The sequence below is a fragment of the Pogona vitticeps genome, chromosome 1 (assembly GCF_051106095.1).
Source record: "Pogona vitticeps strain Pit_001003342236 chromosome 1, PviZW2.1, whole genome shotgun sequence".
Lineage (NCBI taxonomy): Eukaryota > Metazoa > Chordata > Lepidosauria > Squamata > Agamidae > Pogona > Pogona vitticeps.
In genome coordinates, this window is record NC_135783.1 from 155543003 (window position 1) to 155564721 (window position 21719).

The window sequence follows — 21719 nt, forward strand, 5'->3', positions numbered from 1 at the left end:
ACGGAAGGGATTTCCTTGACAACTAATCACACAAGACGGGTACAGGAAATACTTCACCTAATCCAAGATCAAAGGCGCCTAAGGACAAACCACTCCCCCGAAATGAGACGACACGAAGACTGATGGTTTCCTTCAACAGAAGAGAATTGACTACTTCTCTTCAAGAAAGTCCATGAAAGTCATTTCCCAGAAACCCAATCACACAGGACGGGTAAAGGAAATGCTTCTCCATAATAAAAGGCGCACTATGAACCCCCCCAAATAACAACGATGCCAAGCCTGATGTTGTCTTTGAACAGAAGAGAAATCACCACTTTTGTTCAGGAAAGCCCACGGAAGGGATTTCCTTGACAACCAATCACACAAGATGGGTAAAGGAAATGCTTCTCCATTATAAAAAGGCGCACTATGAACACCCCCCAAAAATAATGACAATGCCAAGGCTGATGTTGTCTTTGAACAGAAATCATCGCTTCTGTTCAGGAAAGCACATGGAAGGGATTTCCTTGACAACCAATCACACAAGACGGTAGAGGAAATACTTCACCTAATCCAAGATCAATGGCACCTAAGGATAAACCATTCCCCGAAATGCGATGACGCAAAGACTGATAGTTTCCTTCATCAGAAGAGAATTGACTACTTCTCTTCAAGAAAGGCCATGAAAGTCATTTCCTAGAAACCCAATCACACAGGATGGGTAAAGGAAATGATTCTCCATAATAAAAGGCGCATTATGAACCCCCCCCCAAATAACGACGATGCCAAGCCTGATGTTGTCTTTGAACAGAAGAGAAATCACCACTTCTGTTCAGGAAAGCCCACGAAAGGGATTTCCTTGACAACCAATCACACAAGACGGGTAGAGGAAATACTTCACCTAATCCAAGATCAATGGCGCCTAAGGACGCACCACTACCCCGAAATGCGACGACGCAAAGACTGATAGTGTCCTTCAACAGAAGAGAATTGACTAACTTCTCTTCAAGAAAGGCCATGAAAGTCATTTCCTGAAAACCCAATCACACAAGACGGGTAAAGGAAATGCTTCTCCATAATAAAAGGCGCACTATGAACCCCCCCCCCAAATAAGGACGATGCCAAGCCTGATGTTGTCTTTGAACAGAAGAGAAATCACCGCTTCTGTTCAGGAAAGCCCACGGAAGGGATTTCCTTGACAACCAATCACACAAGATGGGTAAAGGAAATGCTTCTCCATTATAAAAAGGCGCACTATGAACACCCCCAAAAAATAATGACAATGCCAAGGCTGATGTTGTCTTTGAACAGAAATCATCGCTTCTGTTCAGGAAAGCACATGGAAGGGATTTCCTTGACAACCAATCACACAAGACGGGTAGAGGAAATACTTCACCTAATCCAAGATCAATGGCACCTAAGGATAAACCATTCCCCGAAATGCGACGACGCAAAGACTGATAGTTTCCTTCATCAGAAGAGAATTGACTACTTCTCTTCAAGAAAGGCCATGAAAGTCATTTCCTAGAAACCCAATCACACAGGATGGGTAAAGGAAATGATTCTCCATAATAAAAGGCGCATTATGAACCCCCCCCCAAATAACGACGATGCCAAGCCTGATGTTGTCTTTGAACAGAAGAGAAATCACCACTTCTGTTGAGGAAAGCCCACAAAAGGGATTTCCTTGACAACCAATCACACAAGACGGGTAGAGGAAATACTTCACCTAATCCAAGATCAAAGGCGCCTAAGGACGCACCACTCCCCCGAAATGCGACGACGCAAAGACTGATAGTGTCCTTCAACAGAAGAGAATTGACTACTTCTCTTGAAGAAAGGCCATGAAAGTCATTTCCTAGAAACCCAGTCACACAGGACGGGTAAAGGAAATCCTTCTCCATAATAAAAGACACACTATGAAACACCCACCCCCCCAAAATAACGACGATGCCAAGCCTGATGTTGTGTTTGAACAGAAGAGAAATCACCACTTCTGTTCAGGAAAGCCCATGGAAGGGATTTCCTTGACAACAAATCACACAAGACGGGTACATGAAATATTTCTCCTGTTTCAGCTTTAAAAGAGCACCCCTCTCTAAAAGGCGGCGATGGAAGCCTGTCAAATTCACAGTAACACAGGAGAAGCTATCGCTTCCCATCAGCCAAGGAAATAAGCAGCCTTTGCATTTTCTCATTTCAGGAAGTGCCACTGATGGGTTAAGTTTAATATTGGGGCGGGGAACATATATCTCAGGCCCTACTTGGGTGGATGTCAAGGAAATGCTTTATATGGGCTTCCCTGAAGAGGGTTCATACAGTTATTCAGAGTCTCATGGTTGTTTAGGCAGAAGTCTGCATTAAATGGGTAGAAACAGCCACAGAATGATTGTTTCACTTTCCCCTTACATCCCCAAGAAAATAAATTCCCTTTCTTCTCATTCATTTCCAGTATGCAAATAAACCCCTCTTGTCCATCCCTCTCCACTCCCAGGCCCACCCCTTCCCTTTCATAAACCCTCCTGCAATGCCCCCCCTGATCCCAGTTGTGTGCCCTGCCTACCACAAATCCCCTTTCATCCTCAACCCTCTTGTCTCTCCTCCCCTGAAGCCCCGTCTATCCCTCCCCACCCTGCCTTTTCTGGCCCAAAACAAGCATGGTCCCTCCCGCCCGCCCGCCCCACTTTCTTGTCGGCCCCTTCTCAACGCATCTCATCTAATGCCCATGGCTTTTTCCTCCCCACCTCATGTGCGGTTCTCCCCCCTCCCCTCTCCCCCTCCCCCCTCCCCCTCCCGTCATTCCCTCCTCGACGCGAGCCCTGTCTATTTCCCCCCCCCCCGTATTTTTCCGGCCAGCATGAGCCTGCTTTTGTTCTATTGTTTTTCTTTTGCTATCAAGTGTGGCAAGTCTCTCATTAGGAGGCATTTTTCTCTTTTTTTTGCCAATGGTCGTCGGCCACATTTTGAAAGGGAAAAAATGGCTGGACTATGTTTCAAGTTCGGGTTTGGCAAATATAGCACTTCCATATGGACGAATGTGGGAACGCTCTCCTCAAGGTGAGTAGCGGATATCTGTTCTTCAGTGCAGATAACTAGTGTCCTATCTGAATTCTGTCAACAATCTGCAAATTTGTTAAGGCTAATAAAAGGGAGTTCTTGGGGCGTCGCCCTAGGAATTCCGCTGGCGGACATCTACCTGTCGACTGGCTTCTTGCTTCTCTCTGAAGTTAATTGCTTTCTCTTTGTTCTGTGATCTCCTAAATCTTTAGCGTTTTCGTTTCGTGATCACTACATTTTAGGATGTCTCTCAGGCATGAGACGTTTCAGCAGATGTAGAAGCCATTTGGCATATAAAACAGTCACTCCAGTTCTTTTAACCAAGAGTTCACATTCTTGCATTTGATGGTTCACTGAGCTTTGTAACACAAAGTGCATATCTCAGACATTCTGCAGGGAGAAAAGAAGACAAAATTGCAATGGTGAGAACGTTGATTATTTCCAGGAATAAGTACTTTTGCACTGAAAATACTTCTGCTGTTTGTTCACAGAAGCATTAAAGGCAATAAACCTGCATTGTTTGAGTTCGCATTTGGCAACACAGCTCTAAGCAGAAAAACACACTGGAGGCACTAGAACCCTTACATTTCCATCCACAAAAAATCAGACAAGACTATTAGAATGAGATATTTAGAATAGAAATTTAAAATCTAGCAGACAAGATCTTTCTTCTTTACACAAGGAAAAAACTATCAGATGAGAATAGTGTAAATGTGGGAAAACACACACCTTTATCTTGGCCATTTGACAATCCTGAATCAACTGTATGCTTTGACCTTAACTCCTGACACTCTTTCATTCACTCTTTTTGACTGCTGCTTTTATTCCTTTTTTAATCTGAAGTAACCCAAATGATGCCCTGTATGCCTTCCTAGTCTTTAATCCTTACATGGATAAACACAAGTTTTCACCTATTCCTAACCATGTTCTCAACCACTGTGTTACAGTTCTCACTTGGTTTTAAGCAACATCAGGCAAACTTTCAAAAAAAGGTTTAGAATATCATAACATTGTCCAATCCTACATAAACCTATTTTTTTAAAGTTTCATTATCTCCATGGTACTACTGGGAAGAAGAATTTAAACCTTATATTAAGAAAGAGAGAAATTGCTGTGCTGCTACCTACAACTCAGACTAAGCCTTGCATGCAGAGAGAGTCAAAGGCCCTCTTATTGCACCAGCTAGGAATGCCCCAAATGGATGGGAGGCAAAGGCAAGGCCATCACAAAAGGGCCCACCTGAAATAAAGGAACCTGAACAACTCTTCTGCCTAATCAATGCTCAAAGACTAACAGCAAAGTCAACACTGTTCTGGGGAAATGGATTTCCCTGAGTAAACAAGCAAAGCTAAACCAGTTGAAAGGAACTGCTGACCCAGCTTAATTGTTTTTTTTTTCTAGACTCTTCCAGGTTCACTATTAGTGAAGTGGGAAGCCTCTTACAGAGAGGATGCACTGACCATACTTTGGGCCAGGGTGATGCAAAAGCACATCCAGGCTAAAAAGCAAACTTAAGGACAAAACCTATTCTGAGATTAAGGCAGCTAAGAGTTGTTCCCACCAAACACAATTAACAGCTTCCTACCTCTCAACTCTCCCCACAGAGTGACATGGTTTAAGTGCTCAAGCAGAGTTCCTCATAACAGCAGGCTGGATGACATGTTCCAGGCAGAAGAAAGCTGCTGCCCAGAACTGCTGAGCTCAGCCATTTCCTTGAGCTGGCCTTATATCTCATCACCCTCCACCAATCAGCTGCCGTCCTTTCTGAAGCCAACTAATTGGTAACTTCTGGAAGAGTAGCTCTTGAGTTCACCAGGTGTGCCTAATTAGCACACCAAGGGAAGCAAAAAAAATCCTCCCCAGTTTCAAGGCCTATAGATAGCATTCTTCACAGCCAAGATGGCTCTGTCATTGCTGGAGCCTTCTTTCTCTCCACTCTTTTTGTAGCTGTGAAGTGAATAAGACACCCAAAATATATAAACAGATGAACTAAACATGTAGGTACATTTGAATTCACACAAAATGCATTTGTGACTCTTTGTGATTTTTGAGCTCAGAATAAACTGCTGTTTTGCTCCAAGAAACTCTCTGGTCTTTCCTCTGCTCTTTTTTCTGAGATGGTTAGAGTGGCAGCTTTCCTGGTGCCAAAACCCGGGAATTTCTGTGTCAGGGAGAGGGACTGAGTTTTAAACTCTTTTCAGTTCCCCCACTGCTGGCACCAGGGAGGCAAGGGTCTCTCTGAAAACAGGCAGACGACGGTGTGGTGATGCACTTGACAAGCCCTCCGGCCGAATGCAGTCTTTTTGACTGATGGGCTTCTCGACGCTTCTCCAGCAGATCCCTGGTTCTAGTTCCTTTGGGGAGACTCTTACTGAAGGAAAAAGCATTTGGTGCCCATCAGAGGAGGGGTTTGGGGAGTCCGGCCCTGCCTGGTGCAACCTTGGTAGGTATACTGGGAAATGCCTGCTGAGGGAGGGTCCCGGCTGTAAAAAGGTGAAAGAGGAAGCAAGAGATCCCTCGTAAATGCCATTAACATGATAGCCTCAGGTAATGCCCAGGGAACCTTCACCTATGTGAATGGCACTATGCCTGGACCAGTTCATGATGCCCAGGTGCTGGAGGCATACAGTCTGCTTCCTTTGCTGGAGAGGTGGCCTGCCAGGTGAGGCTGATGGCTGGGTACGTTTAGGGCGCGGCAAATGGGAGGGAACAGGGAGGACTCATACAGATGCTGATGGCCATGTTTGCCGCACACCAGCTGATTGGGGCTGTCCTCTGTGGCCATTCCTGCAGACACGGTACCCTGAGGACCTCCCTGGAGGCATCAGCCCCTATAATGAGGTGCACAGGAAAACCAGAATGGTGCCTGAGTGATCCTTTGGGGTGGTGAAAACGTGTTCCTGTCGTTTGCAGCACGTAGGGGGTCGCCTGCTCCGCAAATCAGAAAAGGTGTCAAAGACCTTGCTAGTGTGTGCTTTGCTACATAACGTGGCCCCCTAGATCCCCCCAGACATGGGGCCTGTTATAGCCATGACTTCCCATGTGTGCTTTGAATGTGACAGGGGAAACCTCCCAGGGCCAGGATCCACAGGAGGTACAGTTGTGGGATGACGTGGCCCATGCCTACTTTGGACCATGAGGCAAGCAAGCTGCTGCAGGATGTGATCCGTCTTGCCTTCTCCTCACTTTTTTGGAACTGCAGAGATGTCTTTCATATTCCCAAGCATTTTCCAAGGACTCTCCTGCCCAAACCCACCCCCTTGCTCCTAGCTACCTCCCTACATGCGATGCCACCCTCCTTCCGTGGGATGGCCTCGTCTTATTCCCTTTTCCCTCCCTTCTAACTTGGCATCAATGGCAAATATAGCAACTAGAGCTGTGCAGAGTTGGACTTTGGGCAACCATTCCTAGGCTGGGCAGGTTAGGGATCACAGGGGCTCTAGTCCATCTGACACAACTCTACACAGCTCAAGGTCTGACCTTTCACTGTGCATCTTCCTGTCTTCTTCTCTGGTTGGGTAATGTTTAGGGACTTAACTTGGGATCTTTTCCCCATGACTGGGCAGCCGGGATGGCTCCCACCCACTCCCTCTGCCTCCTGGCTCATGATTGGGGGGTTGCGTGGATCCATCCGACCCTAATCCTGCCCACCCTCAGCCTCCTGGTTAATGTCTGGGAGGATAGTTTGGGTCCCTTAGAGTAGCCTTCTGCCCACCCTCAGCCTCCTGGGTCATTATTGGACAGCCGGCACAGGCCTCACCCACTCTTAACCTTGTCCCTAGAGCTCATGATGGATGGATGGCATTTGTTCTCACGCCCCACCCCATGTTAAAGGCAAGCCGTGGGTTTCTTCTACCCTTCCCCTGATATTATGATGGAAAATGGAGTTTATGTTCCTTCCTTTTTCCTACCGCATCCTCCCCTAGGAGAAAGGCCCTGAGCCTACTTGTGTAATCATGTAATTACAAGAACAAACAAACTTGACACAGTTGTTGTAGATGGCATTTTATTGAGCAGGTTCAAAGAAAGGGTGCTTGGAATATAGTGTGCCTGGGCACTAGCATTTTGCCTCAGAAGCACCCTTGTATCTTCGACACAGAGAAGACAGACAGACAGCAGAGAGCCTTTATGTAGCTCTGCTGCACCTGACCTATAGCTGTCTGACCATACCATTGCCAGTGTCCCAGTGCAAGGCTCAGGCAGTGGTCACTGAAATGGCTGTGGTCACACACGGCTGAGTGATTTGGGAGCTACACCTATAACACAGCTACCTGTGTAAAAAAGAGAGATGGGGGACAGCAGTCAAAGCCCTAGCCTAGTATGGAAAGGGAAGACGAGGAGAGCAGGACATTGCTTCTTTTCAAATCGTCGAGCACTGGAAATGGCGGTGCTGTTGGGAGGTAGCTAAAGAGGGCACCAAGGGGGTTTGGACTGACCTGGCTCATGGGCTTTGGAGTCTCCCTGAAGTCTATTGTGCTCATGCAGGGTTTCAGCTTTCTCACAGCAACCTCACTTCAGCCCTAGAAGACGCAGGCAGGAATGGGCATTTGCTCCCTCGCACAGCTGTTTGCATTCCACTTGTAAGTCAAGGACAGGGCTGGGAGAAGAAGTCAAGTCTTATTTGTTGCTAGGGAGAAGTACCCTCATGAGAACGGCAAGACTGACATTTCATGGCTTTCCCCCCTTCACTTACCTGGGCGTCCTTTCTAGAAGCTGAAAGCCCCAGGCTTCAGGGTGTTTGTGTCTTTGCAGCTGCATTCCTGGATGGCTCTACCTGTTCGGATACGAGGCAGCCAGATGTTAGAGAACTTACACGCTTTGGAGTGGGTCTTGTGTGTGTGTGTGTGTGTGTTTGTGCACGCACGCGCACACACACACACGCTGTCCCCACTTTTGTGCTTAACATTTTGTGTTGCAAAGTGCCATTTCCCATAGTGAGCTGCCACCACCAGCACGATCCAAGTGTCTCCTCGTGAGTGCAAAGTGAGTATGCTGCAAAGCCAGAGAGAAAGAGACCCCTGGGCCGTATCTTGTCATCTGAGTGACTGGTATATATTCCAGTGGTGGTGTGTTGTACGTATCTTAATGTCAGCCGAGTGTGTCTCCCTGAGAGGTGGGAGGATTGGGGCCTTAATTATTTTGGGAGCTCCCATTGGGTTCCAGGTGCTGGAAATTACTTAGGAATATTTTTCCCCTGGCCTGACTTGTGCCAGCATAATGGTGAGGAGTTTGAGCTTGGTGTAACTCAGCTCCCCCCCTGCTCCTCCCTTTCCCCTCTGTTTCCTCTCCCCCTTTTGACCCTTCAGCTAAATCTTTGTCTCAATTATATATGGAGAATACTTCTGCAGTAATAGTTAATGATGGGATGACAGAATAAATAGCTCTAGGCTGAGGCACTAGACAAGGTTGCCCTCTTTCTCAAGTTCTGTTTTGTTTGATTATTGAAATGCTACCAAATGTAATAAGGAATGATGATTTAATTGAAGGTGTGGGTGAAAATAATAAAAGAAAGATTAATTTGTTTGCTGATATTTCCCTATTGAAAGTGAAAAATCTGTTGGAAAGTATAGACAGAACTAAAACTGATTTGGAAAAATTTGGAAAAATAACTGGATTCTGCGTAGATTGGCAAAAATGTGAAATAATGTTGTTTAATCATAATAAATTAGAACAGGAAAGGTTTGCTGACAAATATGACTACGATATGTAAATCAGTTAAATATTTAGTTATAGACTTAGTAAAAGACATTCAAAAAATAAAGGAATATAATTATAATAAATTAAAAGAAGAAATTAAAAAGAAATTGCAGGAATACAATAATTTAAAACTTTCTTGTTTTGGAAGGATTGCACTGATAAAAAATGAAATTTTTACCAAATATGAAAGTGTATGTGGAATTATTTTTTTAAAAAAGTGATTAGATTGAAAGGCTGGTTGTATAAAATGAGATCAAAAAATCAAATGGAACAAATCCTTCACAATAAGAATATTTCATGGTTGAATTATATGCAGTTAGAAAGATGGACTAATAAATGGGTAAAGAAATATAACAAAGGTAAAGAATACATAAAGTATGAACAATTTCTATTATCATATGAAGATATTCAGATGACTTATTCAGTAAAGGGTACAGTGAGTAAAATTTATAGATTCCTGCTTGACTTAGAAGAAGAAGAAAGTGAGAAAGAAGGATTGAAGTTAGTGTGGGAGCAAGATTTTGGAAAAAGAATAAATAGGAAGAATGGAGGAAGATGTGGAAAATGAGGGTTTTAAGATTTATGTCAGTGAGAATAACAGATTTTTTTAAAAAAATTGGGCGTAAGATGGTATTTAACATCGACAACATTAAATTAAATTAATGCTGGTTATCTGATTATTTATTGGAAATGTGAGAAGGAAATTGGTAGATACTTTCATATGTGGTGGGAATGTGAAAAAGTAGAAAGATTTTGGAAACTAATCTTTAAAGAACTAAATGACATATGTGAAAAATATAGAATTTAATCCTGAGATAGCTTTGTTATCACTATTTGAGAATTTGGAATATGATAAGATGACTGAAGAATTGATTACCAATTTATTAACAGCAGCTAAATTAATAATAGCTAGGCCATGGAAATAAAAATCTGAATTTCGAATGGATGATTGGTATAATGAAATATGGAATATAGCTACAGTATAAATGATAACTTGTAATTTAAAGGTTAAGAAAGGAGAGTTGAAAAAGAATACTTTTTATGATACAGTGGTGCCCCGCATGATGACAATAATCCATTCCAGGAAAATTGCTGTACAGAGAAATCGTTGTCATGTGAAAAGCTTTTCCCCATTGGAATGCATTGAAATCTGGTTTAATGCTGAATATGTGGGGTTTGTGGAGTTGTAAGTTTAAATCTGTAAATTTCCCAGAGAGTGCTTTCACTAATGAGGTGATGCATAAATCAAATGAATGAATGAGGGCTACAGTCTTAAGAACTGGAATCTCTCTCTCTAAATCCTCTTAGACAAAAAGGCTACCAGTTAGTCATCATTCCCCACATCTCCTCCAATGCCCTATACTAAAATACATAGTTCCTTTTTAACTGAGGATGTGGGTCTATACAAATGCGCCAAAACCCTTCCCTGAGATATTGGATAAAACTTAGTCTACACACTAAATTGCAGTCAGATTAACAGGATTATCTCGTGGTAGGAGGAAGACATAGTCCTTAGTTTGCAGTCTTGCTTGAGTGATGTTAAATATATATTTCAATATTACATCAACATCTTAAATCTTACAATCCAGTGTATATCTATATGCTTTTCCTCAGTGCTCTTTTGTACTGAAAGCAATAAAACTGGCTCATAAATGCCCACCCCAAAACTGGAAGTCCTGCCGCCACCACCCCCGGCATATAAACGATTTGGCTCTCAGAAGCAGATGTATTTTTTTATGAAGAATATTATCACCATCACCACTGCAAAAACAAAACAAAAAAGACTTTAAGGAACATCTACTCCATAGAGGATATCCTTCACATACTATTGAGTCTAACATCAAGACAACAATCATCTTTTGAAAAGAAAAAATCTTCTAAATCCAAGTTATGAATTAAGCAACCGTCAACAATATATAGCATTCTTGTTGCATATCCACCCAACATCTCACCAGAACAGGGTGATTAAGGAAAGCCAAGCATTGTTAACAAACTCTGAACATCTAGTGAAACCTATTTGCAAGCTTTCTGTAAAAAGTTTCCACCAGACTACAGGTCTACAGAGATGATTTATAATGACTTCGGAATTCTGGACTGGACCTGTGTGAATGCAAGCACAGTGTCCCCTGCTTATATCCAAAGAAGCCATTCACCTTTATGACAGTGCAGACCAGTAACTCCAGTTTCACTGGGGCAGCAATTCGACACTTAGTTTTAGGCTGGACTTTACAAGGGCAATTCAAGGCGCTGAATCCTAGCACCAAAACAAGTTCAGCACCATGGTCAGCTGCCCATAAAGTTGCAATAAAACATCAGTGGTTTCTTCACATGAGCCAGAATCCTAGTTCTGGGGGTGGGAGTTGGGAGTAGCATGCATGGAGAAGCTACCTAGGTACAGCAGCCTCCTCATCTTCAGACAGCCACATTTAATCATCATCATCTCAGAATGCAGACCTGGAAGAGGCCAGACCAGCTCCTGTAATTTCAGATGGTTTTTAGTATAATGGCAAAGATGGATGAAACCCGTATGCTCTCAATAACCTCTGTGGGCCCAATACCTTCCCATAACATCTGGATAAGGCTTCTGTGTCCTATAGCTATCACACTAGACATGACATGCTATGATTCAGATTAGCTAAAGTAGGAGGAGCTGAAACGTCTTGCTGGAATATTTCAATTTTTCTGCTTTGTTGTCATTCTAATAAGTATATGTTTTAAGTGATAAAGCATCTTCTTCTGGAATTTCAAACAGCCTTGTCTGAAGTATTCTTTGAAATATTAAAATGGTGTGTTTGTATGCATACATGCTATATAAATGATATGCAATACATTTCACACTAGTGGAGAAGACTGTGACCAGCTTTCCTATGTCCCTTCACATTCTGCTATCCAAGCTCTAACTGTTAATAGATAACTTGAAAGGCTCCTGCTCTTTTTTTAATGGTTCTTTATCTATAAACTGGACCTGGATCAGAACAGCTTCAAACAGCGGACTATTGTCTGGTAGCCTATAAACAAAACACTCTAAAGTATTTATTGATTGATTGATTGATTGATTGATTGATTGATTGTATTTATACCCCGCCTATCTAGTCACAACTGGTAGCTTATCTAGTCTTCATTAGAATAGCCCTCGAAGGCTACTGGATCCTGTAGGATTCCAGGATGCCATGAGAGGTGTTTCGGCTGACCTGTCTGGTGCTCCTGTTGAGGCTCTGGTTGGCGGCTGGTTTACCGCTGCCACCAGGGCTGTAGACACGATTGCTCCTAAACGCCCTCTCCAATGCAGAGCTCGGCCTGCGCCCTGGTTTAACCAGGACCTATGAGCGATGAAGCAATTTAGGAGAAGGCTAGAGTGCAAGTGCAGAAAGAACCCGATTATAATTGGATAGCTGTCAGGGTTGCAACTAACCTTTACCTGGCCAAGGTAAAGGCTGCTAGTCGAGCATATTTCGCTAACCGGATAAGTGAAGCTTCAAATCAGCAGGCGAAGTTATTCAGTATAGTGAGCCTACCTATCCAGAATTGGTCTAAGTGATGGGCCTCCCCCTAGTATTTCACTGGACCAATTTGCAGCATTTTTAAAATCTAAAGTGGAGGCTATCTGCCGGGAGCTGTCTCCTTTTTTAGATACAGTGAGTCGAGCAGAGATGTCCAGCACTCCGCCTTGTCCGGTGACTCTTGATCTCTTTCAGTCTGTGACACCAGATATTGTGGACAAAGTGCTTGATCACTGTCATGCCACCACCTCATCCCTTGACCCTGGCTAATCAAAGCAGCCAGGCTGATAACAACAGAATGGGCCACAGCAATAATTAATGGGTCTTTTCTTGAGGGCAGGGTTCCTCCTGCCCTCAAGGAGACACTCAAAAGGCCCATAAGGAAGAAACCTAGTTTGGCGGTGGATGAAATTGGCAATTATAGGCCTGTCACTAATGTTTCTTTCATCACCAAAGTGGTGGAGAGGGTGGTGACCGATCAGCTTCAGGCTCATTTGGATGAAACAGAGGCCCTGGATCCATTCCAGTCGGGTTTTGGGCCGTGCCATGGTACAGAAACGGCATTGGTTGCACTGTATGATGCCCTGCTGAGGGAGGCTGACAGGGGTAAAATATCTCTGTTGGTCCTCCTCAACATCTCGGTGCCCTTCGATACTGTCGATCATGGCATCCTCCTGAGGAGGCTCTCTGAGTTGGGAATTGGTGGCGGTTCTGCAGAGTTTGATCATCTCCCCAATGCTGTTTAACATATATATGAGGCCGTTGGGTGGGGTCATCAGGTGGTGTGGGGCATCGTGTCATCAGTACACTGATGACACTCAGCTGTACATCTCCTTTTCTCCAACTGTAGAGGATGCCGTTCTGTCCCTTCAGCGCTGCTTGGCATCTGTGCTGCAATGGATGCAGGATAATGGGCTGAGGCTGAACCCGGACAAGACGGAGGTCCTGAGGGTGGGTGGCCCCATCGTCAGTGGTTTGGGAAGCTCTCTCTCATGGGGGGGGGAGGTGACTCTTCAAATCAGTTGAAAACTTGGATGTTTACACAGGCCTTCCCTCCAGTTAATACCTGATTCCCTTTTCTTTTTCTTCTTTCTTTATTCTTATATTTTTCCTTTTTTAAATCTTCAATAATCTGTATATTGATGTATAAATATTTTGTTATATCTTATATGTTGTGTTTGTATGTTGGAAGCCGCCTAGAATGGTCGTTTGACTAGATAGGCGTGGTATGTATAAATAAATAAAAATAAATAAATAAATAAATAAGAATAAAGAAGCCACACCATTATAATATAGAAGGGACTCATATTTCTGAGACACGGAATCTTCTCCGCCCATATATAAATGAAAGAGCCAACTAGGAGGATTAGGACATCTGATTATGAGACTTCTCTGAAGGATGTAACCATTGAGGAGCAAACTGCAAGATGCATGAAATATGTATTGTAAGCTTAAGACCAACGTTTTTTACAGAAAGTATCAAGACCAAAATGAGGGAGCATTAAATCTTTCCCTAACTGTTTTTTTTATCTAAAACCCCACACCACACAAGGGATTTTTAAAAGGGAAAAATGGTGCCAATGGAGGATTTAAACTTCTTATAAAGTCCCCAAATGGAGAGATCTTCATTTTTTACATATAGAAAATTGACTGGAAACTTTAAAACACCAGAGGTACTGAGTAAAAAGTGATACATATCTTTGTCATAGTTTTAGAAGAGGTGGCTGTGTTATACTAGCACAACAGGCAAAAATAAAAAAAATATGAAAAATAAAGAAGACAAAAACACTGTGGCATCTTAGAGGCTAACTGCTGTATTTTAATGCGAGCTTTCACGGACAAGTTCGCTTCCTCAGACATCTATATTTATTTTGTTTTTGCCTGTTATAGCAGCTTTGTCAGAGTTTGGGAAGAATTTCAACATCCTGAATCCTGAATGTATCAACTAGTCTGACCTGCTCCTGAGTACAGGACAGAGACGGAAAATACATTCTTTGTATTCTTGCTGTGCATCTCTCACAGACGTTTTATATAGTTTTATTATCTTTAAACAGATTCTGTACAGTAGGTTAATGTAGTAAGGAATAATAATAAGTAATAACTTATTACAAAGAGCAAAACAGTACAAAGAGAAAGATAATCTTACTTTTAAATACATTTAAGTTTTGAGTTTATGCCATAGGAGGTATTCAGATTCTGCAGTGTATGGAGCCCGCTCCCCCCAACCAGTCCGTGGCCCCAAAAAGGTTGGGGACCGCTGCTATATAGCATAGCCTTTGACTGTGGATCATGGGTTGTTCTGAAAGAAATAGGTGTGCTTCAGCAGTTGATTGTCCTGATGCATAACCTGCATTGTGGGCAAGAAGCTACTGTTGGTACAGAATATGGAGAGACATAATGGTTTCCTACAGGCAAAGACATCAGACAAAGGTCCATTTTATCATTACTTATCAGACCACCTCTCTGTGAGATCACAAAACTATTACATGTGTTACATTCACTTTGTCCACAATGGATGGAATGGGAAAGTTTTTGGGAGTGGGCGCGTGCAACGTACATACAATGATTATGATTTTGATGTGACAGCAAGTTGATTCTTACTTATGGTGATTCTTTCCAGGACTTTCTAGGTATAGAGTACTCAAAAGTGGTTCATCATCCCCTTCTTTTGAGAACATTCTTGGCCTAGGCAGATTGCCCAAGGCTACACAGGCTGACTTTTCTCCCAGGAGAAACATTGGGGTATCAAACTTCCAACCTCTGATTCTACAGGCACAACTCAGTGAACTGTCCAACCAGCCCAACTTTCATATCAGAAGGCTAATAATCAAGATCATCTAGTTGTTCTGGAGCGAAGTAAGAGTTTAGTGGCATGCATTGCCTTCATCTTTTTATTTCTCCACTGCACACTATATTTATAAATGGTTGATCAAATGCAGAGATGATGGCATAATTTGCTGGTTTGCACGAGATGCAATTAGCTACAAATGTCAAGAAGACACAACTTTGTTCATGCTGGCTCATTTAATGAACGTAATTATAAGTTTTAAGCACTGCAAGTGAGTATGTAAAAAATGGCATGGAATGCCATAATATAATCAGAAATATGGAAATGTGCTGTGGTACTGAAATGAATCTAGCCATCTGGAAGGAATGATGTAACTCAGTAAAGATAAGAGGAAATACACACATCCATTCTTTGTCTTACAACGCTGTTCACATGCAACAGCTTGTTGTACATTTCAATCAGCATTCTTTGGATCAGGGCCCATGCATCTTTTCCTCTGGTTGTTTTTAAGCAGCAATTTAGTATTTTAGGATAAGTACTATTTTAGAAATTATTTATTTATGTAGTTCAAAAGTTTCAATTCTGCTAAGGGACATACAGAAAGCTTCTAAAAAATCCAGATCATTGGGTGCTTCCTCCATCATACCATTGGCATGTACCCATGTAGCAAGGCTGGCACACTGCTTCTGGGACTCCTCTGCTCATCCCTTCTTAGCCACAAGACATGTCAACAACAGGATGTTTGGACCATGCAGAATACAGACATGCTTAAAACTATTCCCTTGCTCTGTACCGTCTTTCCCTTGTTTTTGTTTCCACCTGACACTCACCATTCTGTAGCTCCTTTCATGGGAGCAGAGAGTAAAGGAACTGGAACCACAGATATGCAGTCTCAGCTGTATCGTATTTCTCCCTCAGCTACTATGAACAGCTATCATCTGCCCATTATCAGCTCACTCCTCGTTGGATTTCAACCTCCCCCCCCCCACATTTTTGTTGTACTTCTACAAACCTTGGGGTTATCCCAAGTCTGGTGATATCCCCATCTTCTGTGTAGATAGTGCTATTTTTGCTACATACAGAACAGCACTTATCTCTCAACTCTTTGATAAGTGGGAATATTGATCGACATAATGCTCCACAGAGAAATAATAGTTCAGTGCATACCGAACACAATCAGCAGTCCACACACCAGAGGCTTTCCGATCACTGCTGCTAGACAATGAGCTCCAGGCATGGTAGAACGTCTTTCTTTCTTTCTTTCTTTCTCTCTCTCTCTCTCTCTCTCTCTCCCCCCTCCTTTAACCTTCACAGCTACCTTGTAGTTTGCTATGGATATTATGGTGAGGTGCTACATGGGTCTTAAAAGCAGACATATAACTCTTTCATCAGAATTGGACACACCCTACAATTGAATCACCACAGGGGTCCCTGATAGACCAATACTGTAGTTCTAAGCACATTTTTAAAAAACAGACTGGAAATATGAACATAAATACTAATACTACCTTTTCTCTGGAACTTTAAAATGCAGTAAACCTCTAAAATTATAGCTGAGGTACTTACACATTTTTCCTTTAAGCATGTTTGTTAACCATATTTTTAAATGTATCTGAAGCTATGTTTAAACTGAATAAAAGGTAGAAACACAGTTCGTCAGGAAGGGAGAATGTATGGCACTCCTCAAGTACTTGGCTTGTTACCCTCATCAGCCCTAGCCATCGTAGCCCATGGTGAGGACACACAGTTCATCATTTGGAAAAAAAAACCAACAACACACATTCTCCAGTGTGAAAAAACATATTTGAAAAAACACACATCCTCCATTTGGAGGTGGCACTGGAGAATGGAATTGAGCCCTATTCAGCTTGCCTGACTATTGAAATATATTCTCCTGGCTCTTAGGTTGTCATATTACCCAGCTGGCTTGGATTTACCAGAATTCTGGACTGAGTTGTCCAGATTCCTCTGTGTATAAGCTACTTGGTTGAGTAGTGAAACGTTTCAACCTAACAAGAAAGAAGTTTAGTTGCCATGACTCAGCTTCCAGATTATCTCAACTGGATGACTGAGAATCTTCACAGATATATTCCAGATTCCTCTTCTTCTGCAATCACCTGGCCCACAAGTAGCTCTGGCCTTTCCTCCCAACCCTCAGTTCTGTGACATCATAAGGGACTGCTGCCTCACCTCAGATTTTGGTTCTAATGGGATGCTGCTTTTTTTTTTACAGCATTGACCTATGCCTTCTAGGGTTTTTTTTTCCTGAAGGAAATGTGTTCAATTATTCTGTCCAGAACACTTTTGTTTGCTGCGTTCTTGCACAGTGGCATGATGTACCATTTATATTTCACAAATTTCACAAAAACACCGATATTTCCAATCATATTATTACTGACAACCTCTGGTTATCTAGCAGGCCTCAGAAAAGCATAGGCGATTAATGAATTGCAGGAGAGACACCATGAACTGCCTTCTGTTTGACCAGGACAAGGGGATGTACTTGTAAATTTCAGCCTTGATTTTGTGTATGAGGAGTTGTGTGTAAGCAGATTTCAGAGCGAAAAACACCAATGATTTCCAACTGCTTTCAAGAACAACACAATTTTAAAAGAGAAAAGAAATCTAGATTGCTCAGTCATGCACACGAAACTATTTTGCCAGCCAATACAGCGATCCCAAGCATTCGTCATCTGTACCTTGAGGAAAGGAATGTTTATTCCTGTGGGCAACTTGAACAAAATTAAACAAAATATTTTTATAATCTTTATTTTTCAATTACAAGACAAGTTTTACTGAATAAACATTCTTTGACTCTGTAGGCATTTTTAAACTGCTGCCTTCGCTGCTTGTTCAAAAGTTGCTGACTCACGTATTAATCCCATAAGGGGAAACAGTAATAAGAAAAAGTTTCATGGTGCATTCATCTGCAAATGTTTTTATTATATAACTAATCTCCTATTCTTTATCTCTCTAAGATTGCAAACCTGCACATACTTATGGAATAAGCCCCATTCAATATATCAGGACTTTGACTAAACACGTGTAAGACTGCACTGCACAATAACAGCTGGGAAGTCACATGGAAGTTAAATATTTACCAATCTTTTAATTAAGTGTAGTTATTCTTAAGATACACAGCATTGTACAGTGGACAGTGGCAGAGTTCAAATACCCATTTGACAATGGAAACTCTCTCTCTTTCTGTGTCCATACGTAACTGGTTATAACCCCTTGAATATCTTCCTTACCTTGAAAGCCCTATTACGGTTACTGTAAGTCAATTCCAGCTTGATGGCACATAACCTAACCAGAGTGTTTTTTATAGTCACGCTTTCTTGTCTTAACACAACTCGTATGCAGAAAAATGCTTGAACGCATATATGTTAACAGAATTGGCCCATCTATCAGGCATGGCCTGTTCACTGGAGGTGGCACAGCCCCAAATGCCTAGCTCTGTGGGATCTTCAAAACAAAGAATTTTAGGTGGTATATCCTGAAATCAGTCTAAACCGAAACGTATAGTTCAGGATGTCTATATTCACTTCCTGCCCTACAATGCCACTAGTCCAATGGAGGCAAAACTTTTTCAGCTCGAGTGCCCAAAATGAGGGGGTGGGGAAGAAACCAGTGGCTGCCGTGCTGCCCGGAAGACCAGAACCGGAACAGGAAGTGGCAGTTTCAGGAGGAATCATGGGGACGGAGAGGAAGTTAAAGGGGGAATCATGGAGACAGACAGGAAGTTAAAGGGGGAATCATGGGGACGGACAGGAAGTTAAAGGACCAAGAACAGGAAGAGAAAGGGGGAAATCCCAGCTGCAACTACTTCAAAAGGTTTGCCGCATGCCAGGAGAAAGGGCTTCGTGTGCCAGCTGTAGCACGCGTGCCATAGGTTCACCATCACTGTCCTAGGACATCTGTGATGCTGACATGTGGCACTTATACGGCTAGGCATTTAGGGCTGTAGCCAGTGACAAGGAGTGCCAGCAGATTTGTGCTGCTTTTCAGAAGGCAGGAGGTGGCATTGATGGCAGGCAGGCAGAAGTTCCCTTCTTGCCTTAGGGTGCTTCAGCAAATGAATTTCTAGCTGTTTATGCCATGTGGCCATGGATGAGGTGGAAACCCCCCACCCATACTCATAGAAGAACTGACAGTTTAGGGTTCTTTGAATATCTGAACTGCCTCAAGAGGTAGGCTGCTTTTCAGATTGTAACATTTCATGCCATGATTGCCCTTGTCACATATAGAACAGGCTTTCAGAACAAAAATAAAATCAGACAGATATGTCATAAGAGTTGGTAACTCTCTATTCCAACTTCATTGTATTCATTAAGGTAGTAAGGTGTATTTAATCATGCAATTACAGTGGTGCCTCACAAGACGAGCGCTCCGTTTTACGACAAAATCGCATTACAATGAAGTTTTTGTGATTGCAAAAGCGATCGCAAAACAATGTTTCCTATGGGGGAATTTCGCTTTGCGATGATTTGTTCCCTACTTCGGGAACCGATTCTCACAAAATGACAATTTTCCTACAGCTGATCAGGAGTTTCAAAATGGCCACCAGGTTAAAAAAAATGGCTCCCTGCTCTTTTCTGGGACGGATTCCTTGCTGCACAGGCAGCGAAAATGGCCGCGCTATGGAGGATCTTCACTGGATGGTGAGTTTCAAGCCCATAGGAACACATTAGTCGGGTTTTAATGCATTTCTATGGGCTTTTTAATTTCACTTTACGATGTTTTTGTTCTACAGCGATTTTGCTGGAACGAATTAACATCGTAATGCGAGGCACCACTGTATAATCAAATCAGGCTGCAGTCCTATGATTCCAGGAAGCAGAGGAAGAAGCACATTTTCAAAATCTTCAACAAAGCCCCAACTTTCTGGCAGGGCTGTAGCTCAGTGCAAGTTCATAAGTCTAGAACGCCATAGCTCTTTTGCTGGAAAAAGTAGAGCAGCATAAGCAGAACTGTGCCTGTAGGCTCCATTCTAAAGTGGTGAGTCTTGTTTTTAGTGTGGCATTTGTTTATTAAAAATAACAAGTATTTTGGTTTAAAATCCTGAAGCCTGTTGCCTTTTCATCATCTTTACTCTTATTTTCAAAAGATGATCTGATCTTCCTTTGTATTTCTCTTTTTCTGGTGAGAACCAGGCGAGTAGTATGAAGGAAGTTCTTCTCTGCTATAATGCCATCAAATGACTGTCTCTGCTGTAGAGGGAAACCTTTCTTTTCCTTCCCCTCAAGTTATTTTTTTTTGATCTGTTGATTTTCTGCTGCACATTATCTATGCTTAATTTAATTTCATTGCAATAGCATTTGCACATTTATTGTATGAAGGCATCAGTGGGAAGATGGGTGAGAAATTATCTTGACAAAAAAACAAACAAAAAACAAACAAACAATTTTACATCAGACAGCAAGCTTATTTTAACAAAACTGATGGGTTTTTCTAAAAATGTGTGTTAGATTACTAATGCTAAATTAGACTACTAATTACTAAAGTCGAATGCCAGTGTGTGCAATTGGACCCAGCTTGTTCCAAGAGAAATGTTCTGAAATCTGAATTATATACTTATTCAGAGTAATTGAAACTGTTTCACAAGCCTTCCTGAAACAAGTGTTTGCTACCCTACTTCCAACAGGGGAAACCCCAACAAATTTATTATGGAATAAGCTGTGCATTTCCTGGCACGCAAAAGCTTATGCCACAATACTTTCTCTCCTGACCCTGTGCCCCATGCAGTGGGTAAACAATTAAACCAGTGCTTTTCGACATTTGATCTGCTGCCTTGGGTTCTTTTTCTCCTTTAAAAGAACCCAAAGCAGCAGATAAAAAAATATTTTAAATAAGTAATAAATAATCTTCACCTCTACAAAACCCTGACGGGGGCTATGCTATCTGGGCTTACTGGAAATTCTAAGTCTAAAATAAGGAAGCGTAGTTGTCCACAGAAGCTCACATTAAAATATAATAATCTGTAAGGCGCCACTAAGTTTTTGTTCTTTTATTGCTCTTTTATTTTGCTTTTACCCATACTGCTTGCACGGAGGAACAGGGCTCTCTCTTCTGCATCTTAAAATAGCAAAAAGTGGAACATCACTGCTCCAAGGGTTTTTTTTTTTCCCTAGCAAAGTTCCCTTTCCCAAGGGCTGCGTCCTGGAATGGCCCATTGAGCCATCCTGTCAATCGCTTCCGAGGGCTTTGCAATGAGAAAACCCTGGCAAGGGTCACGATCATTCCTGAGCCAGAGGGGAATCATCCACCTCTATCTCTAAAGACTGGAGGAGGAACAGGCGCAAAGCGGAGAAAATGACGAGCGAACTGGTCCATGACTGAGCCGCTCGCCCATCGAGCCCTCTGCGATCGATCCCGTTGCCTCGTTTGGGAGAAAGAAAGACCGGAGTTACATTTTCAATCTAAGACTGAACTGGTTTCTGCTCTAGCTTCCAAAATAAAATAACCAGAGTTTGTCCCTGCGAGAGAACGAGAGAACCTTTCTTGGCCTCCGCAATTCGTATTATGGCCAAAGTCGAGACTCCGTTTTTTTACCTGAAGTTTAAGCTGTACTTCGTGCCCCCTTAACTCTACGATGCGTTCGTACACAATGGTGCCCGATCCAGTCGACGCTCTATCCCCGGCATCTCTATAGCAAAAGCTCACGCGCGCCTTGGATATCAAATAACTACCGGAAGTGC

General features: G+C 42.5%; 2 long non-coding RNA genes across 2 annotated transcripts; both read right to left on the reverse strand.

Moving 5' to 3' along the window:
• Positions 1–2904: 2904 nt before the first annotated feature.
• LOC144588329 (uncharacterized) lies at positions 2905–4828 on the reverse strand. Its single transcript, XR_013543848.1, has 2 exons — positions 4622–4828; positions 2905–3426 (listed from the first exon to the last, which is right to left on the reverse strand). It is a non-coding gene; the product is annotated as an uncharacterized LOC144588329 (long non-coding RNA).
• Positions 4829–14241: 9413 nt separating this feature from the next.
• LOC140708187 (uncharacterized) lies at positions 14242–21708 on the reverse strand. The gene is made up of 2 exons (XR_012088368.2): positions 21574–21708; positions 14242–14580 (listed from the first exon to the last, which is right to left on the reverse strand). It is a non-coding gene; the product is annotated as an uncharacterized LOC140708187 (long non-coding RNA).
• Positions 21709–21719: the final 11 nt, after the last annotated feature.